This window comes from Astyanax mexicanus, chromosome 13 (assembly GCF_023375975.1).
Source record: "Astyanax mexicanus isolate ESR-SI-001 chromosome 13, AstMex3_surface, whole genome shotgun sequence".
In the NCBI taxonomy this organism is placed as follows: domain Eukaryota; kingdom Metazoa; phylum Chordata; class Actinopteri; order Characiformes; family Acestrorhamphidae; genus Astyanax; species Astyanax mexicanus.
In genome coordinates this window covers 49,368,287-49,380,518 of record NC_064420.1, presented here as the reverse complement: position 1 = coordinate 49,380,518, position 12,232 = coordinate 49,368,287, and the positions used below count along the sequence as shown (strand labels likewise).

At 33.7% G+C, this 12,232-nt stretch overlaps 1 long non-coding RNA gene across 1 annotated transcript in view; it reads right to left on the bottom strand.

Moving 5' to 3' along the window:
• The window catches only part of LOC125780655 (uncharacterized), a 227,472-nt gene that overhangs the window by 177,693 nt on the left and 37,547 nt on the right, over positions 1-12,232 (bottom strand). The gene's annotated exons all lie outside the window — the stretch shown is intronic.

Here is a 12,232-nt window from a genome sequence, read left to right as displayed (position 1 = left end):
ATGATGGTGTCCGGCGGCATCTGGCTAGAATTGTCTGTATGCAGCAATACAGCAAGAAGATAGCAGACGTATGTAGTCTAGTATGAAGATGATCCGTGCAGAGACTCAAGAGAACTCCAGATAAACTCCAGCCCAACTAAACTTCTTTAATATATTTACATTCTACTAAATAAAATACATTCATTTACAATGGGGCATATATGCAGCTGAAACACTAGAGAGCAGCCTAGTGCAAAATCCCAAATTATATTATCAACATTAACATTTTAATATTTTAACATTATATTCATTATAGCTTTTAGAAAAATGTGTTTTGGGGGAGGGGGAGGGGTGAGTATTGCACCATAGGACTCTGTGGGCGTGGCTTAGGTTTTTGTTCTTAATGGCTTATTTTTTCTCCTTACATTACTTTTACTTTTATACTTAAAGTAGTCATTATTTTGAGATACTATGTCATTATTTTGAGATACTATGTCATTATTTTGAGCAAGTCATTATTTTGAGATACTATGTCATTATTTTGAGCAAGTCATTATTTTGAGATACTAAGTCATTATTTTGAGATACTATGTCATTATTTTGAGCAAGTCATTATTTTGAGATACTATGTCGTTATTTTGAGCAAGTCATTATTTTGAGATACTATGTCATTATTTTGAGATACTAAGTCATTATTTTGAGATACTAAGTCATTATTTTGAGATACTAAGTCATTATTTTGAGATACTATGTCATTATTGTGAGCAAGTCATTATTTTGAGATACTAAGTCATTATTTTGAGATACTAAGTCATTATTTTGAGATACTATGTCATTATTGTGAGCAAGTCATTATTTTGAGATACTAAGTCATTATTTTGAGATACTATGTCATTATTTTGAGCAAGTCATTATTTTGAGATACTAAGTCATTATTTTGAGATACTATGTCATTATTTTGAGCAAGTCATTATTTTGAGATACTATGTCATTATTTTGAGCAAGTCATTATTTTTTGATACTAAGTTATTATTTTGAGAGAGCAAGTCCTTATTGTGAGATACTAAATCATTATTGTGAGATACTAAATCATTATTTTGAGAACAAAAGTCATTATTTTGAGATACTATGCCATTATTAAACTAAGTCATTATTTTGAGATACTAAGTCATTATTTTAAGATACTAAGTCATCATTTTGAGATACTAAGTCATTATTTTAAGATACTAAGTCATCATTTTGAGATACTAAGTCATTATTTTCAGATAGAAAGTCCTTATTTTGAGATAGCAAGTCATTATTTTGCGAATACTACATCATTACTTTGAGATAGAAAGTCCTTATTTTAAAATACTATGTCATTATTTTGAGATAGCAAGTCCTTATTTTGAGATACTATGTCATTATTTTGAGATAGCAAGTCCTTTTTCTGAGATACTAAATCATTATTATGAGATACTAAGTCCGTATTTTGAGATACTATGTCATTATTTTGAGATAGCAAGTCAATATTTTGAGATACTACGTCATTATTTTGAGATAGCATCTGTAGGACTCTGTGGGCGTGGCCTAAGCTTTTGTTTTAAAATGGCTTCATTTTTTCTCCTTTCATTACTTTTACTTTTATACTTTAAGTAGTTTTGAAACCAGTACTTTTTTAATTAAACACTTTACTTAAAGAGTTAAATGCTTGAGTTGATACTGTTTCAACGTCTACAGAAGTATTGGTACCACTTAATAATAACTTTCATTAATATTCCGTTAACTAATGATTAATAACTGTTATTCTAAAATTCTAATGAACACACTGGCAACATGAAGTGCAACTAATAAACATTTGCCCTGTTTAAAATTCGCATTTACTAGCAATTTATTAATCTTTAAATTCTGATGAGCTGATAAATTATTTGCTAACATTTTTAATAGAAATATTCATGCTGATAAATAAGTGTCATGTGTGAGCATTTATTAATATTCAAATTCTGATTAACTAATGCTTTGTTCACATCTACTGATCATTAGTTAAATATATATTAATGAAACTTATTATAAAGTGTTTCTGAAGTATTTTATTAAACCGTTCATTTTTATATAAATCCGTTCATCACTCTTCTACAGGGCATGACCTGTTTAGTGGTTTAAGGTGAATCTGGGCTTTAAATCCTGCTTTGTTAAATATCCACAGTTTCCACAACACACTCCCTGACCCTGTGCTTCAGTAGAGGTCAGCTGCAGGCCTGGGTTCGCCCCCTGAGGGCCTCCTCAGCCCCGGGGCCTCAGGAGGGAGGAACGCTAGCTGCTGGTGTTGTGTTCCACCTGGTAACTGTAGAGACCTGAGTCAGCTTCAGCCTTACTGTAAAAAATACACACACATCCTCCTCACAGCTTTTTAAACTGAGCTCTGCATGCTTTTATAAATACTGCAGTAAAAATTACATGTGATTTTTCATTATTTAAAAATGTTCCACATTGTAGATTAATACTAAAATCATCCAAACTATAAAGAAAAAAAGTATTAAACAAACCAGAATATGTACGTGGTTTTAAAAGTGGACAGTGACGGGGCCTGTCTGACATATACCGAGTGGTAGGCCATTCCACAGTTTAGGAGCTGCAAGAAAAAAAAAAAGAATTTCAAGAACTCTAAAGTATCCTCAACTGCAGTAACTGCGAAGACTATCAAATATGTTAAAAATGATGGAACTGGCACTCATCAGGACCACCGCAGGAAAGGATAATTTCATCAGAGTTACCAGCATCAGAAACAGAAAGTTTACAGCTCTCCAGAAAAGAGTCTTTTAACATACAGCTCTGGGAAAAAATAATGAGAGCACTTCAGTTTCTGAATCAGTTTCTCTGATTTTGCTATTTATAGGTTTATGTTTGAGTAAAATGAACATTGTTGTTTTATTCTATAAACTACAGACAACATTTCTCCCAAATTCCAAATATAAATATTGTCATTTAGAGAAAAATTAAAAATGACTGAAATAACAAAAAAAGATGCAGAGCTTTCAGACCTCAAATAATGCAAAGAAAAGAAAAAGTTCATATTCATAAAGTTTTAAGAGTTCAGAAATCAATATTTGGTGGAATAATCCTGGTGGTTTTTAATCACAGTTTTTTTTCATGCATCTTGGTGTCAGGTCTTAGCCCTGTCTCATGTCTCTGTGTGTGTCCCACGTGACCTGTGCCCCTGTGTTCTGTCTCAGTACTTTTCCATGTGTTTCTCATTTGTAGCTCCGCCCCTGCCCCAGGTGTTTCCAATTCTAGTGTGTTTCCTGTTTGTTAAATAGCCCTCCTCTGCCACTTTGTCTCCGTCGGTCTTTGCACCTTCCCCTGTTGTTTTGTCTCTCTGTTGTTTCACCTTGCTCTGTGTTTACCTCTGTTTATCTCGTGTATATTTCTGGTTTCCTGTTTATTTCCATTGTTTTCTCCCTTGCCCTGCTTAGTTTAGTTCTCCTTGTCTAGTTTAGTTTCTTGTTTAGCTCTATGTTCCCTGTATATAACCTTAGTCATTTGTTTCTCGTTTATTTCTTGTTTTCACGTTTATAGTTTATTTCCTTATTTATTTTCTAGTTTATTTCCCTTATATATATATATATATATATATTCCTTGTTTTTTTACTATTATCATCGCTCGTTTGTTATTGGTTATTTGTGTTTCTTTGTTTCATGTTTATTTGTTCCTCGTTTCCTTGTTTCTTTGTTATTTATTTAATAAATTATTGATTTATTTCGCCCTTACCTGCACTTGTGTCCGCTTTCCTCGTCACCCTGCCTGGGTCACCCCCATTTCCGTGACACTTGGCATCATGTTCTCCTCCACCAGTCTTACACACTGCTTTTGGATAACTTTATGCTGCTTTACTCCTGGTGCAAAAATTCAAGCAGTTCAGTTTGGTTTGATGGCTTGTGATCATCCATCTTCCTCTTGATTATATTCCAGAGGTAAGAGATAAATAATTATAGCAGCCAATCAGTGAGCAGGGTGTTGTGAATGTGTGAGTTAAGCAGTTCTGCTGCTTTTACTCAGTGATCTCACATCTCCTCAGACAGGCCACAGGCAGGTGTGCAGGTGTGAGAACCTGTTCAGGTACGCTCAGACAGGAGACGAGATTCTAAACAATCCCAGGTATCTGTTTCAACCTCCCTCTCTCTCTCACACACATATATACTTACACACACACACCTGTATACACCCAAATATATATATATATATATATATATATATATATACAGTCATAGCACATTCCTCACTGGGTGGATCAGTTCATCATCTGCTTTATCGTCACTGTAAAACACTGTTCTCTCTGACTCAACCCGACCGTCTGTTACATCAGCCTACTTTTACCTCATTTACCCCTAAATAAAAGGAGCATTCTGATGCTAGATAGCAAGAAAAAGCTAATGGCTAATGCCTATCCCCAAATAAATAGATAGTTAGAATGTTCATGATCAATCAATTAATCAATCAATCATTCAATCAATCAATCAATTAACCTTTATTTTGAGGGCAACCCTCATTTTCAATGTAGCCGAGCTACATAAAAATCAACATGCCAAATAAAATAATAGCTGCATTCAATCATTTTAAAATAATAGTAAATCAAAGATAAAAATAGATTGAAAAACATAAGAATAAAAATAATAATAATAATAAAACTTGGTTTAACTGATAAAAGATTATGATCAAAAGATACGATAAGAAAAATAAAAAAAAAACGTATAAACTAATCAGTATAAGTTAAAAAGCAATGGTACAAAACTATTAAAACATTATGAAAGAAATAAAAAGGAAATAAAGAACTAAGAGAATAACTAAAATAGGAAATAAAACTTAAGAATAATTAAGATTAAGTAAAACAAGGTACAGGCTGTCTGAAGATGGTTAGATATTAAAAGTTTAACATTAGTTTTAAATGAGCTTTAGTGAGTTTTAGAGTTTCCTGTAGTGAATTCCAGCTCAAAGCAGATTTTCCCAGTTCAGTAAAAGCTTTCTGTACCTGGCAGCTGATCCACTTTTATGCAGTTAGCTGTTGCTGACCACACTACATGTTTATGCTGAGCATTTACCACACATTTAGCGTTAGCTTGTGCTAAATGAAGGCAAAACACAAACAAGCTAGTTAATGCTTAACTGTGATAGAGACACAAAAAATTCTTACTTCCCCCTTATCTGCTGACTTCACCACAGACAGTAGGTACAGATCCCACCCTCAGAAGAAGTCTGCTGGCAAATCCTGCAAATGTACTGTCTGAGGTTCTCAACCAGCAGACGGAAATAGTGGATCTTCAACTAAAGGTATAGTGGGTGATCCAAATGGCTCGTAGAAGCAAATGATTCCTGACACCATTCGACTACTATTGCCATTGTGCCATTTATCACAAGCTAACACTTAGCATAAAAATGGGGCGTGGCCAGCTAAAGCTTATTTGTATAAAAGTAACAGAGCTCTTAAATGGCTCATTCTGAAAGGGGCTGGAACTGATGAGAGTGGAGTTGGTGAGATTTTTATCTTGAGACGTAAGAGTGATCATGTTTTATATAGAACAGACATTTTATCCTATTCTAACTCGTGTAAAAACAGGTATAATGTATTATAATATAATATAACATAATATATGTTATATTATATTATAATACAATGAAGTTGAACAGTACTGGGAGTTTATAATGCTCTGAAATTCGCAGCTCGATGTCACTGTTGTGGTTTATACTACAGATCACTGAGTTTAGTGGGTTGATCTTCCAACAAAGACCCTAACAAAGTAATATTTACTAGTTAAACAATCTTCAGAGGAGCAAATGAATACAGAATTAAACTGTGATTTGGATTGGTGTGAGGTGAGGCTGAGTGCAGGCTGATGAAACATGCTGTAAGATTGAGTCAGGAGTGTGTTACAGTATTACAGTCAGGCTAATAAAGGTTTCAACATCAGATCAAAGTCTGACTGAGTGACTGTGGGTGATTATTGTGTGTTTACTGCCCTTAACATACATTTATTTTATTTGTTTAATTGATTTCATTTAATTTATCTATGAACATCTATTTTCAGGCCTATTTTCATACATAAATCGCAGCAGATTATAAGGCGCAGTGTGCAGCACTAGTAAGGAACATGGGTGTCGCCATGTTTTCCTTTTAATTCAGCACATCTTGCCGCTGGGTGGTAAAAGCTAAGCTAAGTAAACAAAACTTAATTCTTAAAACTTTTAATTCCTAAAAACAACAAGTCAAACAAGTGCTGGATATTAATCTAGACGGATTTCTCTCCTGAAAACTGTTTATTTGGGTGAGTAAAACGCTTCCATTTATTTACAGTAAGCTTAGATTCCCGAATTTCTCTACCACTAAGGTTGGAGCATTAGCATTAGCCGCTAGCGTTTGCAGTAAGCAGCTTATGCCACCCAACAGCGCTACACTGAGGAACCCTGAGTGTTTCGGTAAGCTAAGGTGATATTAACTAGCAGTTTGTCTCACGTAGCTTGTTTTATAACAGTAAACACGCAGACTACATTCAAATATACTCACCTCTGAATGGCCAAATGGCTAGTGCCTAGTGTGGTCAGCGGGTAATGCTAATAGTGCTCCAGCAGTGCTAGCCAGGGTTAGCAGAAGGCTACAGGCCAATAATACTCACCTCTGAATGACAAAAGAGCTAGTGGTTAGCACGGTTAGCAGCTAATTCTAGTACTTCTCCAGCCTCTGTGATGGAGAAACTTTATTAAAACTCATGTATTACACTGCTGCTTAATACCTGCCTAAATACCTAGTAAAATTCATACATAATGCACTCCGGATTATAAGGCGTACTGACAATTCTTGGGAAAATTTAAAGATTTTAAGTGGGACATATCATGTGGAAAATACAGTAATTGTACTAAGCTTGCTGAAGAGTACTTTTAAAAGGTGCATTGTGGTGCAGTCTCCTTTCAGAGTAAAGGAACCTGGTGATTTTAGTGAGGACCCTGTTACCCATGCCAGTTTTTATTCTAATCTAGTTTTAGCTCTGTGTTTTTTTGTGTACTTTTTTTGGTGTGAATGTGTGAATGTAAAGGCAGTATGAGAGTTATCTGTCCTGATGTTCGCAGTAGCTCTTGTTTCAGCACCATTAGCAATGCCACAGTTGCTCAAGTAACCAGAAAAGGCTCTAGTTATAGCCAGAACAAGGTCTCGGGAGCTACCAGACCACCATCTACAGCTCTGGAAAAAATAAGACACCACTTAAAAATTATGAGTTTCTTTGGTTTTACCTAATTGAAAACCTTGATGGATGACCACAGGCCATCAAACCAAGTGAAAATGCTTGAATTTGTGCACCAGGAGTAAAGCAGCATAAAGTTATCCAAAAGCATTGTGCAAGACTGGTGGAGGAAAACTGTGATTAAAAACCAGGATTAACTTGTTTCCTTTGCATTATTTGAGGTCTGAAAGCTCTGCATCTTTTTTTCTTATTTCAGACATTTCTCATTTTCTGTAAATAAATGCTCTAAATGAGAATATTTTTATTTGTAATTTGGGTGAAATGTTGTCTGTAGTTTATAGAATAAAACAATAATGTTCATTTTACTCAAACATAAACCTATAAATAGCAAAATCAGAGAAACTGATTCAGAAACTGAAGTGCTCTCTTATTATTTTAACACTACTACTTTTAATTTACAATAAATTACAATAAATCTTAAGGACTGCTGCTTTAAATAATTGAAATTTGGCTCTACTTTACAGAGTCACTGTCGATGCGCACTTCCAGCAGGTGGAGGTTTATTTAGGCACTAATAAAGTGGTCAGTAATTAGAGGGAGGAATTTGGAGGCCTGTTGAGACGTGATGTGCAGTATTTGACGTATTTGACCAAGCTGCTGTGATCACATGCACACAAAAGAAATACAGAAGTTAGAAACATCCTCACAAACATCTGTAAGACGTTTAATGCTTGACTGATATTGTCATTACCATTGCTCATGAAACTAATGGGTGTGTCTAGGCTATGACATGTTTCCTATTGTGTAATATATAATGGTAATGATGATACTAATCTAGCTTTAATCCTACTTACAGATACCTGGGTGATTTCTGACATTTACCTCACCTGTGGTGGACCAAGAGCAGAAAATACTAAATAATGTAAAGTAAAGAGGGTAGATAGGTGGGAAAACAATAATACAATAAATACAGTTTAAATGGGAAAATTAGAGAATTGTAACTTATAGATAGAAGAAAGAGTATGATTAATACAATTAATAAATATGAATATAGTCATGTGTTTCTTTGCTAATTGGTGATGTTGGGGGGTAAATATGTTGTATCCTTATTGACAAGTTGGAGATTTGGGTTTTCAACTAATAAGCTATATATATATACATATACATATATATATATATATATATGTATATATTACATTCCTAATAAAATATTGTAATTTAGATAATTTATTTGCAGAACATGAGAAATGGTCATAATAAGCAAAATGATGCTTTCAGACCTCAAATAATGCAAAGAAAAAAACTAAGTTTTTTAATATTCATATAGAAACAACAACAATGATATTATTGTTTTAAGAGTTCAGAAATCAATATTTGGTGGAATAATCCTGGTTTTTAATCACAGTTTTTATGCATCTTGGCATCATGTTCTCCTCCACCAGTCTTACACACTGCTTTTGGGTGATCTTATGCCACTCCCTGTGCAAAAAAGACTCTGAAATGTAATCAAGAGGAAGATGGATGATCACAAGCCATTAAACCAAACTGAACTGCTTGAATTTCTGCAGTAGGAGTGGCATTAGCATAAGGTCACCCAAAAGCAGTGTGCACAACAGGTGGAGGAGATCATGATGCCAAGGAATCAGAAATCAAAGTTATTAAACTGATTGATTTCTGAACTTGTTGACAGTAAATTAACTTAAAGCTGAAGGCTTTTAGTCTGAAAGCTCTGCATGTTTTCATTATTTTGACCATTTATCATTTTCTGCAAATAAATGCTCTAAATTACAATTGTTTTATTTGGAATTTGGGAGAAATGTTGTTAATAGTTTACAGAAGAAAACAACCAATTAAATTTTAATATATATACATTATACATTACAGTAGGTCCACAAGTCATCCCCTATTCAGTCTTAAAATGTTATTTTGATAAATGTATATTTTTCTCCTGATGTCTCTAGCAGTAGAAATGGACATGTCCCTCAGGTTCATATATTCGTGTCCAGCTCAGGAATTCCGAGGCCTTTAAAAAAAAAAACAAAGTCAAGAGTCAAGGGCTTTTAAATACCTGCAAGCCTATTGGCTGCTGAAATGCTGCATACCAACCTCTCCTCTCTGATTGGCTGCTTCATGTGCCATGGTGACAGAAGCCCCTCCCTCTCCGAGGAGAGTGATGAGAGGAATGAGGCGAGGGCGGGGCCAGCAATATTTACAAACACTCCTTAAAGGTACAGTACACACATTTCTCAGACTACAGGATCTACTGCCCGGATCACATTACTGACACTGGGACCAGGGGATGATATAACACACACACACACACACACACACACACAAACACACACAGACTGCCAAGGTTAACCCTTTTGAAGTTGTAGTTATTTCCAGCAAATAGCAAACTGTAAACCTGTACTGTACTGTACTCATATTTCTGACCTGTGTTTTAACTGAAACAGGTATAGAAACAGTGCAAAAGAAAAAATATATCATATTCTAATCCTAATTCTAATCCTAATGTGTTTTTTATATGTATAAAAGTGAGATGTTTTATTTATTTATTTATTAAAAAATATTTCAAAATGTTAAAGCTTTTTTTTAAGGTTTTTCATCTTTTTCCACATTTTTTTTTCACTTACTGGCATTAAAACCATCAATATGATGTTAAGCATGCAATTAAATGTGCATTTATATCATTGCATTATAATTAAAATAAAACAATACTGTGGGACTTATTGTCTCGTACTTATCGTCTTGATGATCATTCCTATCTTACACCCCGTCAAAAGCCTATTTTCACGCTTTGTACCCACACTGTTAAAATAGCGTCAGAGTTTAGAAATATATCTACACTGATGGGTGTGGTGGTGGTCTGGAAGTGATGTGTGTTCAGGTAAATTTCTGGTGTGTTTTTTTTTTTATCTTGCAGTGGGAAACACAGGAGCTTCACTGACTGATTAAAACCCTGACAACAGTCAGAGTCCATTTCTATAGGTGCTCCCAGCGCTCATACACCCCCGCTAGTTAAACATACACACACTCGAACACGCTGGAGAGCACAAACGTGATTTTTAACGCAACAATCCTTTACTGAGACGTACAAAACCATCGCGATGTTAAGATTTGATTGGTTTATTTTCACGTTACGCCATAAATTAACCACACCCATGATTAATTAAGAGAATTAGTTCATGCCTTTTGCGCATTTTGAGCAGAGCAAGGTATATTTTTGTTCACTTACAACACCAAGATCCACTGACAGTGTGCTATAGATTGCTTAAATAGGGCTCTTTAAGATTCCAATGCACTAAAAAAAATCAAATTTAATCAGACCTCACTCCCAGAACTCCCATAATTCACCTGGCCCTACCATGAGCACACTGACCATTGATATTAAGATAAGATAACGCCTCAAAACATATACAGGAGTGGGTGTTTCCAAGCAAGCTGTCTCCTGAGGTAAAATTTTATAATCAGTTTAAATACTGCTGTCCCATGATTTTTGGCATGTCAGTGTATATGGCCCACAATCACAGATTACAGTTCTGAGTGATTAGTCACTGATAAACTTATTCATAAAAAATAAAATTATTCATAGCTTATTATTCAGTACATATGGAAAAAACAGTAACAATTAACAAGGGTTATTTATTAGCTTACATTGTTTTTACAGCAGATAAAAAGTGAGTGATAAGTGGATGAACACGGCTGTTCCCTAAAGACGTATTCAGTACTGCAAATAACTAGATGTTAAAACATGATGTTTCTTCAAGATTTCATGAATCATAGAGTTATAGATAGTATAATGTGTTATACATGAGTTATAAACAGACTGTGACATCAGCGTAATAAGGGTTATCTCGCCTGATAAAGGAGTCATACTCATCTCCTGAACAGGAACATCTAAACAATATCTACTCATTTTTATTATTACACACATCTAAATAACATTGCTTGATATTTTTTTTATATGCAGCTAACATACATCTTAATAAAGCATTATTCTTGTTTGGCCCCCACAGAAACATCATCTAAACAACATCTTTTCATATTGAGCACTCGAACAAAAACATCTAAACAACATTTGTACATAATGAGCATACAAATATCAATAAGATTTTTGTTTATGTACATTACACACATCTACACAACATGTATTAACGTAATTCACACACAACTTAAATAAATCACATTAGTTCATGTGCATCACTCAAACAGCAACATTTAAACAACAATTAATCATATCCACAACATTTAAAAAGGAACATCTAAATAAAATCTCAAAATAAAAAAAGACTGACTATCTCAAAATAATGAGATGAGCAGTTTACTTAATAATAATAAGAAAAATAAATGTGCTGGATGTTTTTTTTAGGTGGCGGGTATGGGCTTCCATAGTACTGCACAGAAAATAATAATATTCTAATATTATACTATAACAGTTTATACAGCAAATAAATCAAATTAACTAAAAAACTTTCATATTTCTTATCAACCTTTTATTTTATTTCATAAATCATCTCTAAACAGTAAAAAAAACAATTAAAAGAGTTCTAAACCACATTAACCCTCCTGTTATGTTCCTGTTAAAAGTTTAAAGATCTATGAAAAATAGTTTAAAGTATTTTTTCAGTATAAAACTTCTTCTTCTTGCCTTAATTACAACGAAAAAATTAAAACAAAATTAAAAGTTATGTTTTAATGTTATTTAAAGCTATTATGTCTCATATGTTGGTATTTCTAAAGTAGTAGAGTAGTGAAACATAAAAAAAAGTTTAAATGTGTCTTTTTAATTGTTAATTAAATTAGTTAATAGAATAATTAGCAATGTAAGTAATAAAATATTCACACTGCATTGAAAAATTATAATTTTGGATATTTATTAATTGGATAATTAAACATGCCCTGGATCAAATTGACCCAGGAACATCATTACTGTTCTTAATAAATGAACATAGCGGGAGGGTTAAATTAGTATTTAAATTAGTAGCTGTTACTTTTTTCTGGTTCATGGTTTATTCTGATGAGCATCATCTATTAAATAGTG